The 16,432-nt window shown below is 36.8% G+C and overlaps 1 protein-coding gene across 1 annotated transcript in view; it reads right to left on the reverse strand.

Annotated features, from left to right (window-relative positions):
• Positions 1-2,559: 2,559 nt before the first annotated feature.
• LOC308648339 (uncharacterized protein) overlaps positions 2,560-16,432 on the reverse strand; it is a 568,826-nt gene continuing 554,953 nt past the window's right edge. Inside the window, exon 9 of the mRNA XM_081292963.1 lies at positions 2,560-2,679. The gene's annotated coding sequence lies outside the window, so the exon portion shown is untranslated. The remainder of the gene's footprint in view (positions 2,680-16,432) is intronic.

The raw sequence follows: 16,432 nt of genomic DNA on the forward strand, positions 1-16,432 counted from the left end.
TGATCTGTGCATTTCCTTTTGTTATAAATCATACCTCAAGAAAAAAAGCACTTAAAAGTAAAACACAAAACAAGAAAAAAATTAATTTTCAAGGTAACTGAAGAGACCTTAAAGTTCAAATTCCTGTTCTTCTGAGGACTTCCACACAGGCGTGGTAGAAAACCGTCTGGCTCTTACCCAGTTGAGTCATCCCACACAGGGCACAATCCAAGGGCAAAAACCATAAAAGGTAAGAAAGAAAACCACCTTATGAGACAGACTCATCACCACAGCAGCTACTTGCATCATGGGTCGCTCCCCCTTGTCCTTCAGCTTCACAGCTTCTGTCCTTCTCTCCAATTAATCATCAAGCAACCTGTTCTTGTCAACACTCAACTCCCTGCCTGGTTTATTTCTATTGTGTCCTGAACACATTTGTTATTCATTTAGCCTCCCTTCCTTTTGTTTTACCACGTCCCACCAGGCTGTGCCTGATGCCATGAGCCATACCCCCTAGGACTGCAGACACTCGCTAGGCAAACACAGTTGCCCTCAGCTCTGACAGGCTCACAGCTGCTCTGATTTTCTGGTATGCTTGAGGAAAGAGAGAGGCTATCCAAGGCGCAGAAACCAGCAGCAAACAAGCTTTATTCTCAGCCAAGGGACCCACGTGAGCCTTGTTTTGATACTTCAGTCAGATATAACTGGAGGAAGTAGGAGAAAGAAGGGAAAACCAGGAGGTTTTATTATTGAATAGTTTCCCTTAAAATCTCTCTCCAGGATTGCAGCTTTTAAGGATGTTAAACCAACCAGAGCTATAGTTTTTGTAGAAACTTACTGTGTACCTTTCTTTTGGGCAAATTAATTAATGGAATGAGGTTCTCTGAGCTTTCATTTCTACATCTGTCAATCTAGAAAGCAGCAGGTACATTAAGGGGTTGGCACTGAATTTACATGTCGAGTATTTGTAAATCATTTATCATTGCTGACACACGTTATGCATCCATTCTTGCATGCATTCATTCCATTTATAATTTATTTATTAAAAAATTCAATATTAATATATTTACCAATGTATATTGAGTGCTTAGTGTATGCTAAAGCACAGTTTTAGGATGCATCAGTAAACATAACAAAGTTTTCCTCTTTCATGTAATTTACATTCCATTCGGGGAGTCAGGAAATAAAAAAGTAAGTGAATAAATATGTAATATAATGACAGAGAATAAGACCTATAAAAGAAAGGAAGGAAGTGTAGGGTGGTATATAGAAGATGACACAGGTGCGGCTTTTTATCCAAAGCCCCTTCCAAGAAGATTACAATTAAATAGAGACCTGAATGATGTGAGGTAGCAATTCACTGGAAATTGGGACTTTTACTCTTCATTCTCCCCAGAATGATATTGAAACAGGAAACTTACCAAGCACACTGGTCCCATTCAGGTAGCTACCACCACACTTAGGTGAATGGACTCAGATCAAAACATACATGTTTATTTATCAACTACTTCTCCCACAGCTCTCATCAATAATTATATGATCTATTTTCAGAATGAATAATAATAATATACCAAATATTTTTAAATGGATTCCCAGAGAATATTTGTGTGAAGAAGTGAGGAGGACTTCTTACCCTTTTTCTGGTTCAGGTGGAAAGGTATTAAATAGCAGATGGCTAAGCCTCCAGCAGTGATTCATTCATTTATTTTTAAAGATAACACAATAAATAATAAAAGTATGTATTATTAGAGTGCCACATCACATTTTGATACATGTGCACCATGTTCAATGTGCTTAAATCAGGTTAAACATGTTTATCTCCTCAAACAGTGGGCATTTCTTTATGGTGAAACTTTCAACATCGTTTCTTCTAGCTTTTTTGAGTGTATCACATTATTGTCATCTATAGTCACTGTTTTGTGTAATAGCAAGGGAAAACTTTTGGCCCCTATTGAATTGTAACTTTAGCACCAAATGATGGGGCTCCTGTTTCATAAGACTCCCGAACCCCCTCCCCACAGCCTATCGTTCTGCCAGAGTGAAGAATCCTCCAGAGCATGAAGCCAGAATTACATTCAGATTTGAATATTTCAGAATAGCTTTTAGTTTGGACCCATTACAGATGATACCCTTAGAATCCTTGAGCCATATCTCTGCACTAAACATTCAATATCAGAGGTCCAGAAAATTTTGACAGTTCACCAGAATGAAGTCCTGCTGGCTACATTCTGGTCTTCTGTACACACACACACACAAACACACACACACACACACACACACACACACACACACCTGGTTTTGCCCAGTGTAATGCCATCATGCTGCTGAAATGCCTCAAATTCACAACACTATTAAAATTTATGGGGGAATCTTCAGACACTCCTCATAAAAATTAATTAACACTAAATATTTTTTTTCTGTGACAACTTTAATGTAATGGTCCGTGAGGTTCACCCCTCTGCTTAACCAGGAAATTATTCCTTTTTCTGTAGTTCAAATAGACTTAGGTCACCTTTTGTTCAGTTTCAGCATTATATTTCATTCAAAAGAAATACCCACTCAAGAGTCTCCTCTAAGAATTTTTACTAAAATGCTGGATGTGGTTGTGCACCTATAGTTCCCTACTAGGGAGGCTGAGGCAGGAGAATCACATGAACCCAGGGTTTCAAGGCCAGTCTGGGCAACACAGTGAGATCCCATCTGAAAAAAAATATTAAGACTAATTAATTAAACTAAACAAACCTTTATTGATATTGCTTGAAGAAACGCTGAAAGGGAAGAAGCCTATTGTAAGTACATTATACATCTCCTAAGGTTCCTCTTTACCTTCATTATATTTTCATTGTATTAATTACAGAAAAGGCTCTTCTACAGTTTGGATTTTAATGTTCCCCAAAGGTTTGTCTGTGAAAGTTGTTTCCCAGTGTGATGTTACGGGGAGGTGGTAGAAGTTTTAGTGGTGAGGTTTTCAGCTCACCAGGGGAATAGTGGGTCCCTGGCCCCTTCCTCCTCTTTTCCTTCCCTACCATGTGGTAAATAGTTTGCTCTGCTGCACTTTCCCCACCATGATGTGTCCCCCCAATAGACCTCAAAGCAAAGAGGTCAACTAGTCATGGACTGAAACCTCTAAAACCATGAGCCAAAATAACCATTTTCTCTTCATAAGTTGATTATCTTTGGTATCTGTTATAGTAATGGAAAGCTGAATAACATAGACTCCCCTCGAATAACCTTTTATTTTTCCCTCTTGTTATAGCTTGGACCTGGAATGACCCTCAAAAGGTCATGTGATGAAAGCAAGGTCCCCTGTGCAGACAGGTTTAGAGGTGGGGCTTTTCGGCAATAATTGGATCACGAGAGCTCTGACATCAGCAGTGGATTGATTCACTGACAGATGAAAGGAATAATAGAAAGGAGGTGGGACTTAGTTACAGGAAGTTTTTCACTGGGGGCTGTGTCCGGGAAGAGTTCATCTTGTCAGTTGCCTCTTTCTCTTTTCCTCAGCTGCCATGAGCTGGGCAGTTCTCTTCTGCCATGATCTTCAGCCATGATGTCCTCATCCCCTTCAGGCTCAGAGCAATGAAGTTGCTGACCATGGACTGAAACTCTGAAACCATGAGCCCCAAATAAACTTTTCCCCCTTGTTCTTGTCAGGTATTTTGGTGACAGTGGTACAAATCTGACTTAACACATATCTCTTTCCCAGCTCTAACTTTCTTGGAATTCTAGGCTCATTTTGATGTAAATTAATCTAACTTGTCCCCTGTTTTCTCCTAATTCAGTTACTCTTTTTCCTTACCTTGATCTCTATGACAGGAATCTAGGCCAGAGTTCCATGATCAGTGAAGAATGTTTCCTTCTTCACCAGTGGATGTAGTATAAAAGATGGTTGGTATATACATGCTATTATTTTTCTTTTCTTTTCAATTCACTTTGAACCTCTTTTTGCCCATCTGTTCAGAACCAAGGCATGCAGTGGCAAACAAGATGTAACTCCTCTTCAAAAGCATATTAAAGATTATGTAGTCATGTGAGACAGATAGTCAAGTTCATAAACTTGTGTTTTTCAAGCACAGTGCTGTGACATATTCACAAGCAAGCTACTGATTTTAGACCAGGTTATGAAAATTTTTTGTTGTTGTTATATCTGAGGATGCAACCTGTCACTGTGATATTAGATAGAATTAGACTGAGAAGGTCATAGACTGAGAAATGTGATTAAGAGCCAGGTGCCTCCTGCTCTATACAAATGAAACAGGTGAGACATGATGTTGAGCTGGGGCCAGGTCGGATGTCGGGTTTACTGACTCACAGGAGAATTTGCTCTGTGCAGATACAAGAGGATAGGCAGGCAGAAAGTAGTTCTACCCAAACAGTTAAAGAGTGCTCAGGGATAGCCAAATGAAGAATGAAATAACCACGGGTGCTTTTACAGGCACCGTGAGCTATTATACTGGATCAGTGATTGTATTGTCACTATGGATGACTTGTTTAGTGCTGTTTTGAGACCTTTAGTCCCTTCAAGTGAGTCCTTGCTAAACTCTGGCATTTCTAAGTTAGCAATAAAAAGTTGAGAATGACAAAGAAGGAAATGAAAGACTGATGTGGAAATGGACAAGACATAATAGGAGCTCAGGGAAAAGGAACCTGTAAAAGACTCTGGTGTGTGTGGGATGAAAAATGCCACGGGCGGCAGATGCAAAGGAATATGGCTGATAGGAACAGCAGATGGGACTGGACTTGGATCTCAGAAAGAACGCTTTCAGTGGGCTTACCAGAAGATTCTCATGCATGCATACACATATGAACGATTTCTGGGCTGGGGTGCAACTCAGTGTTAGAGAGCTGACCTAGCATGTGATAGGCCCTGGGTTCTAAAACACCTCTGTAGCAGAAACAGATCCAAGAGTTGGGAGGTCTCTGACTGCTGCTTGTTTATTCAAGAGCTGGAACATTAGGAGTGTTTTTGAATGTCTATTCCAGCAGGGAGCATTTCGTAAAATGAAGTTTGTTTCTATTGATTTGGCACCTAAAAACCCTCGGGGAGTTTCTTCCACTCATTATCCTAAAATGCATAGCAGTAGCAGCTGAGGAGGTGGCAGTTGTGGACTTCTGTTCCAAAAGCAGCAGTATCCCGAGGAGAGTTGGTCTGAACAGGAGATAGCTGCTGCTCTGCACCAGCCCACTCTTCTATTTTTGGCTCTGACACAACAGCAAAGATCATGTCTATGCTGATTTCCCACACATATGTTATTTCTTTTCCATAGACTCCATTAATTCTTCTACTTGTTTCCTCTGATGATATAATACACAGGCATAAATTTAGTTATTACAGCTGGTCGTTGTAGCTGTCTTTTACCATTCCTTAAAATACTCCTTTGTCCACAAGCCAAAGAAAGTAAACATCCCATAAAACAGATTAAATATACACAGAAAGACAAAGGAGGCACCTTTTTCTCTTGGTAACTGGGAGCAAAACATAATGCCAACATATTCCTAAACTCCCTTAGTATTAAAGACAAAACCAACCACCTGAACTTCTGTCTCTTAATAGTCAACAACAGATGAAAGAACATCTATGTCCTTTCCATGATACATGATGCTACATGACATGCTGAAGAAAGGGTAAAGCCATCTACCGACTTTCTGGTGTGGATTAAACACTAGAGGCTCTCCTTTGCTACCCAGAAAAGATGTTTTCAACCTCCGTCCAAAGAGTACCCTTTATTTCAAAAGAAATTTTAATCCATATTTCCTGAAGTCTAAACCTACACAGCAAATAAAAGTAAAGTTGCTCTGATCAGGGAAAAATGAATGTCACTGGCCCCCTCTGTGGTCCCACTCTCCTCCCCATGACTCTGAAGGTCTGGCAAAGCAGTGTTTGATAGAAGGCCAAAATCCTTAATTGATTCTAAAATGTCTCCATCGTCTGTCTCTGTACCACCCTGCTTATACAATCTCCTCTCTATCTGTGGACACTACAAACTAAAGGTCCACATGAAAACTTATGGGTCTTTGTATTTTCCCTGGCTTAATGTCCCATTGATGTTCATTGAATTAATGCATTACTTCCTGACCGACTGTAAACAAACTATGGGACTCTGTCCATGAAAAAGAAGAAGGTGGTGTTAAGCCTGATCCAAAGGGGTGAACAATTCAGACATCAGAGAAAATAATAGGTTAAGAAAATGATAAGTAGTCAACTGGGTGGTAGGCTCTGTTTATAAAAGCCACAGTGATTCAGAGCACACCTTTATCAAGCAAATGGCCTTTGCCCTTTCTCCAAGGATGAGCTAGGATTGGGTATGTAACAAGAAGGTTTTTCCTTTTCTTGGAAAGAAGGGGAGATATGAATCAGTAATGCCTTTTTTTGTGGCTGGGAAGAGAGAGTCTGGCAGGAATGGAGGACTGGCATTGGAAGGAACAAGAACACATGGATGGATGTGCTGGGACAAAACTGTGGAGGGCATTACAAATCAGGTAGCAGAATTATGTGTGACTTGATTCACATTGGGTAACCATCATCTACTCCTAACTAGGAGAGTGACGTGGTAAATGTGCTGAATTAAGATCTTGAAGAGAAGAAAAACACGATTCAAGTCAGAGACAAAGAACATTAGTCTGGCAGTGTTATGCTGACGAAAGAGAGTTGCTAGAAGGCTGCTTTAATAATGAATGAGCTCTCTTCTTTCCTGCTTATAAGGAGATGCAGATGCCTACACTCAAATTCAGAAACTCCCACATAAATTGCAGCAAATGCTGACACCCGCCCTCATAGCCCTTCTTGTGCAGATGAAAGCAACCCAAGCTGGGCTTAAAACAAGTTCCTATGTTTGCAAACAAGTTCATTTGAAAAGAAAAAACAACAACAACTGAAACATAAAGCATTCTCAGTGTTGTACAAACTCAGTGATAGTGTCTTGATTAACTCTATTTTCAAACTTCATTGGTATACTCAAACTTGTGGTAATTTTTTATTTTATTAACTTTAATTTTAAAAACTTGCATTCCAATGTGCTGGTTTCTGCACATGTTTCTTGGCAGCAGCAAGGGGTTATGCCAGGTGCAGATTGCATGCATTTATAAGCTGCCAATCCATTCCATCTTCCCTTTAACTTTAGACTCCACGACTTGAGAAAAATCTTTCTCTGTAACACTCCACGGTGCCATGCACAGTGCTCTGAATATAATGACCATTAAGTGAATATTGTATATCACAGAGCTCTCATAACTTACTTTGGACAGGTCTCCTCTATCTTGGATAAGATTTCTAGCTTTCTTGATTAACACCACCCTGTGATTTATCCCTTTTGATGAAGAGGCAGAAGCTTCTGGTTGTTTTCTACAATTTCACATCATCGGTGATGGATTAGCATCACCCTATCATGTCTTTTCAGTAAATTTTCCCCATCCTGTTTTGCTTTTTGGGCTCATCTGCTTCATTGCCATTTTAATTTGGAAAAGAAGGGATGACATTAAAGAAACAATAGAATCAACAAGTCTAATATATGATTCGAATTCCTAAAGTGCTTTCTCCAAGGCAGAATTTACACATAGAAATTCACATTCATTAAGCTAACGACAGAGCATGTCAAGCCAGCTGCAGGTTTAATAGAGAGGTCAGAACCTTTTCTCTCTGTCATTCCTACTGAAGACATCATTAGAGCTACAGTAAAATAAGAGAATGTCACAGAATGTCAGCCTAGTCATAGTGCAACTGTTCTTTTTTCATTAGTGACTCAGCTGGTTGCTATGGCAACCTCACTCTAGTATCAGGGATACTAGAGCTGATGCTTCTCTGCCTCTATTTTCAGTTAGGAAAAATTGTGCTCCCACCACATGGGCTCCTACCATGATATTTATATCTGGGTCATGATAATAAAGCCAGCTGGAAATATGTCTGCTGAAATTCTATCCAGGCAGAGAGGTTTCCCATTAAAAGGGAGAGTGAATATAGGATTTCTAGACTGATTTGAGCACCAATTATTCTGTGGGAAGGCAGGTATTCCCTTCTGCCCTCTCTGTCTCATGGGGAGATTTCAGTCTTTTTTGAGGACTTGTTCTGCACACCCTTCAGCCTGGCTGGTTGGCTCCAGAAAAATCAGGCAATCTATCTTCAGTGTCTCATACCCAATTCATCCAGAGCCCACCTACTTAAAATGCTTCCTTGGAGTGCGTTTCATACCATTTCATTTATTCCCTCATTCATTTGGTTGCAGAGTAATTATAGTCAGCCAAGCATCATGTTAAATAGCACATTTACTTGCTGATTTGTACTCTTGCCATTTACAGTCTAATTTGTGGATGAATCAAATTTACACAGGCCTTCTTTGAAGGAAAGAAGAAGGGTGTGTAAATAAATAATTATAATATTATGTGATGTGTATTTTTATTAATTTTTATTTATTTTGATTAAATTATAATTGCACATATTTATGGGGTGCAATCTTGTGGGGTTTTTTATTTTATTTTTTTAGGTGTAGATTTTCATGTGGTTCTGAGAATCGAACCCGGGTCCTGCCCACGCTAGGCGAGTGCACTGCCGCTGAGCCATAATCCCAGCCCCAATCTGATGTATTGATGCATGTGACATAGTAGGGTGATCAAATTAATGAACATATTTGTCACCTCCAATAGTTACTATTTCATTATGGTAACTTTTAAAATCCTTTCTGTATGATACATTTTTAATAGTTAAGAGGAAGTAGGGGAGTTAGTTGGATTGTTTGGTAAATACTTCTCAAAATAGGTGACATTTAGATTAGAGTGTTCCTGGATGTGTTCTTGAATTCTCCAGTGATTCAGAGCTAGGGGTAGCTCAAAGGACTTTTGTTGCGGTGTTATCTGGGTGGAAGTCTGTTTGCTCTTTAAATGTGTATGAATCCTCTTTAATTGAAAACATTTTCTAGCAATCAGGATGGGTTTATGTTTAAAAAGAGAAAAAATGTAAAAAACAGAATAAAATTCTTGTTCTGGAAAATTGTTTCTGGAAATATACCCTAGTCAAAAAAAAAAAAAAAAAAGTCAATTGGAAGATCTTGTTGTCGGTTAATGTTTCCCCTGGAATTGATGTTGTGAGAGGCACCCATTGTGTCTCCAAAGCAAGCAAACAGACAGATACTGAAGGAAAGTGCTCCATGAAACATAGTTGGTAGACCACCAGAAGATTCCCTTCCTGCACCTAGTTTCTATAAAACAATGATATTTGGTGACCCTGTAGGTTTAATGAAAGTTGTTGTCTTTCCTGAATATCAACCATTGTTCAGACTAGAGGTAAAAACCTAATGAAATAATTATGTAGAGGACAGTGCTCTTTTAATTTTTTTAATTTTTTTTTTTAGTTGTAGAGGGACACACAATATCTTTGTTCATTGATTTATGTTTTTTTTTAATGTGGTGCTGAGGATCAAACCAGTGCCTCACACATGCTAAGCAAGTGCTCGGCCACTGAGCTATAGCCCCAGCCCTGAGGACAGTGCTCTTTATGAAATGTATCAAAGCTCAGAAATTCAAGCAGCACTTTCTAAGATGAATGCTCTTCACAGACTGCTGACAACAGTCTTGCTGACATGATCAGGGAAACACAAGAAACAGATGCGTCACTCTATCTCCAGATCAGATCAGACACTGATGTCTGCATAGGCTCAAGTGACCTTTACCAATGTCCTCTGCCAGATTCTTGAATGAAGAGAGCAGAATTGGTCAAGAGAGGCTCCTTGCAAATCTGTTCTCCTCAAAATCTAATTAACAGTGGTCAGCAATTGCAGCAGTGAACAGATGTTTCAGTAGAATGGAATCTTTAAAAAATTCTTCTATAAAGCATACTTACATTTTTGTATAGGTAATAAATGTAATGTGGTACAAAATTCGAAATACATCTTAAGGTAGACATAATGACGAGCATGTTTCACCCCAAGTAAATAATTTATGTCCTTGGAATAAAACCACCATTCCAAGTTTCTGGGTCTCTTTCCAGGGAATCTCAAGCTTATGGACTCATAATGACACTTATGATAATGGTGGGATACTAAGCAAACTTTACGCACTTTGATTTTTTTCACTTAAATATTTCTTGCACATGTGGGAGGAGAAAAATACCTTTCCTTCTACCTATTATAGGTTCATAGTTGAGGTCCCTACGACAAAAAATGGATTAACAAGGAAAAAATAAAAATGGATTTACTATAATCCTTATGTGACACGGGAGTCTTTATAAGGAAATCAAGATCCAAGTATTGGTAATCAACTGGGGTCAAATTAGCAAGGTCTACTTGATCAGGTTTTTCTGGGCATCTTTATGTCTTCAGAGATAAGAAAGCTTCTGTCCTCTAGGTATAGGCAGGGCACTTCCCATACGTGGCTCTTCTGACTTGCTTCAGGGAGAACCATCCTGTTTGGGGGATTATTTAAAATTCCCTCAGCTTAAAATATTTTAGGGTATTGACTCTTAAACCCCATTAGACATTATTCTATATTCTAAATGAGCTGCCTCATTTTAATAAATGAACTTCATAATATTTCATTGAATTTAACAATCTCATTTTTTTTGGCAATTGAAAGCAGTTTCAAACTTTTATAACACAAACAATAGTGCAAAAGTATCATTAGTCATATGTTATTGCACATCTATGCAAGTACATTTATAGTAAAATTTGTAGAAGCGTAGGTTCTGAAAGTATGTGTACATGTAATTTTGATAACTTTGCAAAATTGCTTATGATTAAGGTTATATCATTTTTTTTACTCCCACACAGTATGTATGACATTTCTTGTTTCCCCACTTCCTTATTATCTCAATTTGTTATTCAACATTTTTTCCTTAGTGCTCAGTTTGAAAGGCCACAATATGTATTACATTGTAATTTTAATTTGTATTTTCCATATTATGAGTGATCCAGTACTTACCATACATTAAAGAGGCATATTCATTGTTTTATACAATGAAATGATTTGTTAATGTGATTTTGATATGATTGAATAACTTATTGGTCTTTTAACTCATTTACCTGTGGTATAATTTGCACATTTTTTTCCATTTGCCATTTTTCTTTTGATTTTGTTTTTTTTTGGGGGGGGTACTGGGGATTGAACTCAGGGGTACTCAACCCACTGAGCCACACCCCAGCCCTATTTTGTATTTTATTTAAAGACAGGGTCTTACTGAGTTGCTTAGCACCTTGCTTTTGCCAAGGCTGGCTTTGAACTCTTGATCCTCCTGCCTCAGCCTCCTGAGCTGCTGGGATTACAGGTGTGCACCACCAGAAAATTTTTCTTTGTGGATTTTTTTTTGTTTTAGTGTCAGAAATTTTTCATCAATAGGTTCTAAATTTTCTATTATAACTAAAAAGATGTTTTCACTCTAATATTTAGTGCATGCACACACATACATATACTTTTTTATATTTTTGTATTTTAAAAATTTCTCGTTTATTTATTTTGATCCACCTAGAATCTTAGTTTAAGAAGTAAAGTAACTGTCTTAATTTATTTTTTGCAGATGTCCCTTTAATTTTATCAAAACTGCTTTTAGAATAATCCATTGTTTCCCCCACTTATTTGAAAGACTGATTTATTATATGCCAAATGCCATAACATACTTGGGTCTATATTGGTGTTTTGATCTATTTCATGTGTATGCTCATGTGCTAGCATAGTAGAATTTTACCATCTGTATTTGTACCAATAATTAAGCCAATTGACTTGTAGCTGTAATCTACCTTTTGTTGTCTTTTTAGCAACATTGGAGCTGGCTCTGGTAGGCTATTAGGTTCTTCCTTGCCAGAAGAGCATGCTTCAATAAATGAGGAGAAAGGGGCTTTAATTTTCTTGCAGTAGCTGTAGCATGTAGGTCACTCATGATGCTCACCTTCAAACTTGCTGGGGCTTGCCTGTGGTTCCCTGCTGACCAGCTCAGCTTGCCAATGTTTCAACAGAGCTCCTGCTCACCAGCCAGGCTCCTTGACTGCCTACCCTACCCTCTATGAACTAGCTCTGGCCTGGGAAAACTCAGGGTCATTGCAGAGATACACTAACACTTAAAATTTTATAGTAATTTGTGCTGGGGATGTGGCTAAAGCAGTAGTGCGCTCGCCTGGCATGCGTGCAGCCTGGGTTCGATCTTCAGCACCACATACAAACAAAGATGTGTCTGCCGAAAACTAAAAAAATAAAAATAAAAAAATTCTCTCTCTCTCTCTCTCTCTCAAAAAAATTTTTATAGTAATTTAAGTTTAACTAATTACACTATTTAACTTTTATAGAAATTTAAGAATTTATCTGAAATTCAAATTGAAGAATCTTTAACTATTTGTTTTGCTTTTTGCTTAAACCTGGTAGCTCTACCCAAAAGATACTCCCTTTACTGAAACATTGAGAAATAAATTATAGGAGTAACTGCATCCTTGAAAACTCTATGGTTGCTCCCCTTTGTATATGAGATAAGGCTATAGGGGATTCTGCCATTAAAATTAATGCCCTAATTTTAGTGAGGATAATGGAAACCCAGAGCTGAAGTTTCCAGGGTCAGTTCTTGACCAAAGACAAAGAAGGTACATAGAGCACAAAAGACAGAAAGAATGTACTGGTAACCAAAATGACTTGTTCTGCAGAAACTCTGGTGGCAGCTAATTGATCATGGTGTCTCTAGGAACAAAATAGATGGGCAATCTACTGAAATATTGGTTGACATGCATAAGATAGAAAATTTCAATCTCTGGTAGTCAAAATCTTGATATTTATTACCATGGTGGAGAATCATACCCTTATTTTAGTTTACAGACCTAATGTCAGATTGCAGACCCCAGATCTCTTAACTGAAGGGAAATCTGTATTTCATTGTCTCATTGAGGATTGGAAGTGCATAATATAAATATGTCTCCAAGTCTTTCCCAGAGGACTTAGTTAATCATATGTTGGAGAAAAAAAGAAATATTCATGTCTTTTTGGCATTACTAGATGTTCACTCTAAAATGACCTGAAATGCTATTGTGGCCCATCAGTCAAAGTAGGAGGCTTATGGTTGCAGTTAGTAGCTAGAGTATAAGTTCAGGTCTGATAGTTGACCAAGTTGATTCAAGGACCTACCCTGGGTTTGCCTAGTTTTTCAATGCATAATTAAAATATATATACTTGGCAACTGTTATAATCCCATATTGTATTAGAAGATATCACACCAGAGAAGATATACAGGTGGCAAATTAACATTTAAAAAGATTCACAATATTCTTTGTCTTCAAAGAGTTTCATATTAAAACAGCCATTGGACACTCCTTTACTCCTATTAGAATGACTAAAATTTTAAAAAATTGACAATACCAAAAATGGGGAGGATAGAGTGCAACACAAATTGTCACTGAATCCTGGAGGCAGTGGTGGGGAGCAAAATGGTAGCTACAGTTTGGAAGACAGTTTTAGATTCTATGTTACTAAACGTAGTCTTGCTTTAACAGGTGATGAAGAAATTGTACTCCTAGGTGTTCATTCTACTGAGTTTTAAACACGTTCACCGAAAACCTGAACAGGATTCTGTAGCAACTTTATTCATGACTGATCCAATGTAGAAGTGACAAAATGTCCTTTAATAAATAAGTAAATAAGCTGTGGGTATGTGTGTACAATGAAATAGTATTCATCAGTATAACTTAGAAATGACCCATTTAGCTATGAAATGACATGGAGAAACTTTAAGTAAAATTTCTAGGTAAAAGAAACCAGTCTAAAATGGTTATATACCACATGATTCAAATTTTATGACATTGTGGAAAAGGTAAAACTATACAGATGATAAGAACTCACTGATTGCCATGGACTTGGGAGAAAAAAGAGGGATAAAAAGCTGAAATACAGAGAACTTTAGACTTTAGGGTATTGAAACTGTTTTGTATGATACTAAAATGCCAAATAAATGCTATGACATTTTCATCAAATCTGTAGAACTGTACAACACAAAGATTAATATATGCAAATCATTTAGGATTTCAGGGGGTTCCAAGAAAGAGTGCAGACTTTGATGAAAGAATCTAAGTGTATGTGAAACAACCTCACTGAAAAGGGTGACAAAAAAGGTGCTGACTTAAGTACCTTTGAAAATGGAGTTATTATGACTAAAGGCAAATACAAATAAACAAAAAATCTGCACATAAGTACTACCTCTACTGTACATGTTTTTTGCCATCTGTATAGGCAATCATGAGGAAATTTTCAATGGACAAGTGTCCTACCACATATCTGACTCATGTGCCTTAAAATTGTTAAAGGCATCAAAACTAAGGAAAGGCTGAGGCACTGTCACAGCTAAGAGGAGCCTATGAAAACCTGAGAATCAAAAATTACGAGGTATCCAGAATAGGATGAAATGGAATGAAGATATTCAGTAAAAATCTAAGGTAATCTGAACAAATTATGCATTTTAGTTAACAATAATGTATCAACATTAGTCCATCAATTGTAAAAAATGTGCCATACCTCATGTAAGGTGTTAATAATGGTGATATGTATATTTAGTATACAGTATACATAATACTCATACTGTATATGTGGGTAATTTTTATTAATGGCTTTATTTTTTAAGAATTTTAAATTTACAAAAAATAGTATATGTATGTATATAATATATACACATTCTATTTTATGTATAATCTCTATATAATATATTATCTATGGTAACCTATTAAATACTACATATGTGATATATAATTTACATGCATCATACATACATCATAGTACATATATAATACAATACCTATCTATCTATACACACACACACACACACACACACATTCTCTATTTTCCTGTAAATTTTAAACTATTCAAAAAATAAAGTCTTTAATAAAAACTATTGGGAGATAAAAATGAAGGCGAAGTGAATAGTTTTTCAGAAATACAAAATCTGAAAGAATCCACCAGGAGCAGACATGTATAGCAGGAAATGTTAAAGAAGGCCTCCCAGGCAGGAGGATGGCAGCAAATGTAAATCTACACATCAGAACGAAGAGCACTAAAAGCAGCAATGATGTGGATTGACATAACTTAAAAATAATTAACTATTTAAAATAAGAAATAAAAGTGATGCTTTGTGAAGTATATATGTATATAAATTGTATATCAACAATAGCATGAAGTTCAGGAAGGGAGAAATGAGAATAGACTGAGGCAAGATTTTTATACTACACGTATTTGAAGATATACTGTGATTGGATAAAGATGTAGACTATAAATCCTAAAATAGCTATTAAAATAATAACAAAGCTATATCTAATGAGACAACAACTAAGAAAAAATAAAATCACAAAAATATTCAGTATGTAACAAGGCAAGTAAGAAAGGAACAAAGAATAGAAGGATGGAGTAGAAAGCAAGACAACAGATTTAGACCATGTTAATAATCACATGAAATTTAAATAGTGTAAATACTCCAATTCAAGGCAGAGATTGTCCAATTATACAAAAAAGGAATACCAACTTATGTGTCATCTAAAAGAATCTCATTTTTAATATAAAGATATCAGCAAGTTAAAAACAAAAGGATATAAAGTGATGTAAAGTGATATAAAGGATATAAAGACATGTTAACACTAGTCAAAAGAAAACTGGAAGAGCTATACGACATCAAGATGGAGTTATAGAACTGAACGCCATTCACAATGTAGCGTCACTTCACAATGATAAAGAAGTTAACTAAGAAGATACATATTCTATATGTTTATGCACTAATAACACAATATAAACTGCCATATGTACTTTTTACTTTCACATAATCAGCATGAGATGAGGGTTGCACAGTCTGCTAGAACAGGTTACAAGGGTGTTATTCCAAGACTGGCTTTCAAGTCTTGCTGGTTTTCTCAGCCACTTGAGATATTACTCAGTTTTGAGCACCATGAGTCAGTACTGCTGCATTTTAAAAAGGGTGATATTTTGACATTTCAGGTGATTGTCTTCATAGATATTTTTATGAGAAAATACAAATAAGAGAGAACAGAGTCTGAATGTGATTTAACTGCAAATGATAGTTGTTGAACTAGTGAAATCATTAAAGTTCTATTATTTATTTCATACAATATTCAGAAGATGTGCTGTTACAATACTGACCAAGTATAAATAGCTTCCTTTTAGGTGACATGATAGCAGAAGAACCATTAAAATAGTACTGTTATGAGTCATTTGATATTAATTTTTGATCCTCACTTCCTGAGATTTTTTTTTTTTTACAAAACACAATGCAATAACCTAGTATTTCTATATGTTATGATACAGAGATAGTATTCCAAAAGTCATTCCATTTATGGCCAGAAGACTATATAATTGAGGAAGGTATGGGAGGTCTTATATATGATGGATAATCCAGTGTTTAAATATTACATTTTCTGTTCCTTTTGAATTTAAAAGACCAAAGTTACCAAAAAAAAAAATTATTTAGGTTAGTCAGCCCGTAACTATTTGATAGCAATTTGAA

Source organism: Spermophilus citellus (assembly GCF_964194105.1).
Source record: "Spermophilus citellus genome assembly, chromosome: 1".
Lineage (NCBI taxonomy): Eukaryota > Metazoa > Chordata > Mammalia > Rodentia > Sciuridae > Spermophilus > Spermophilus citellus.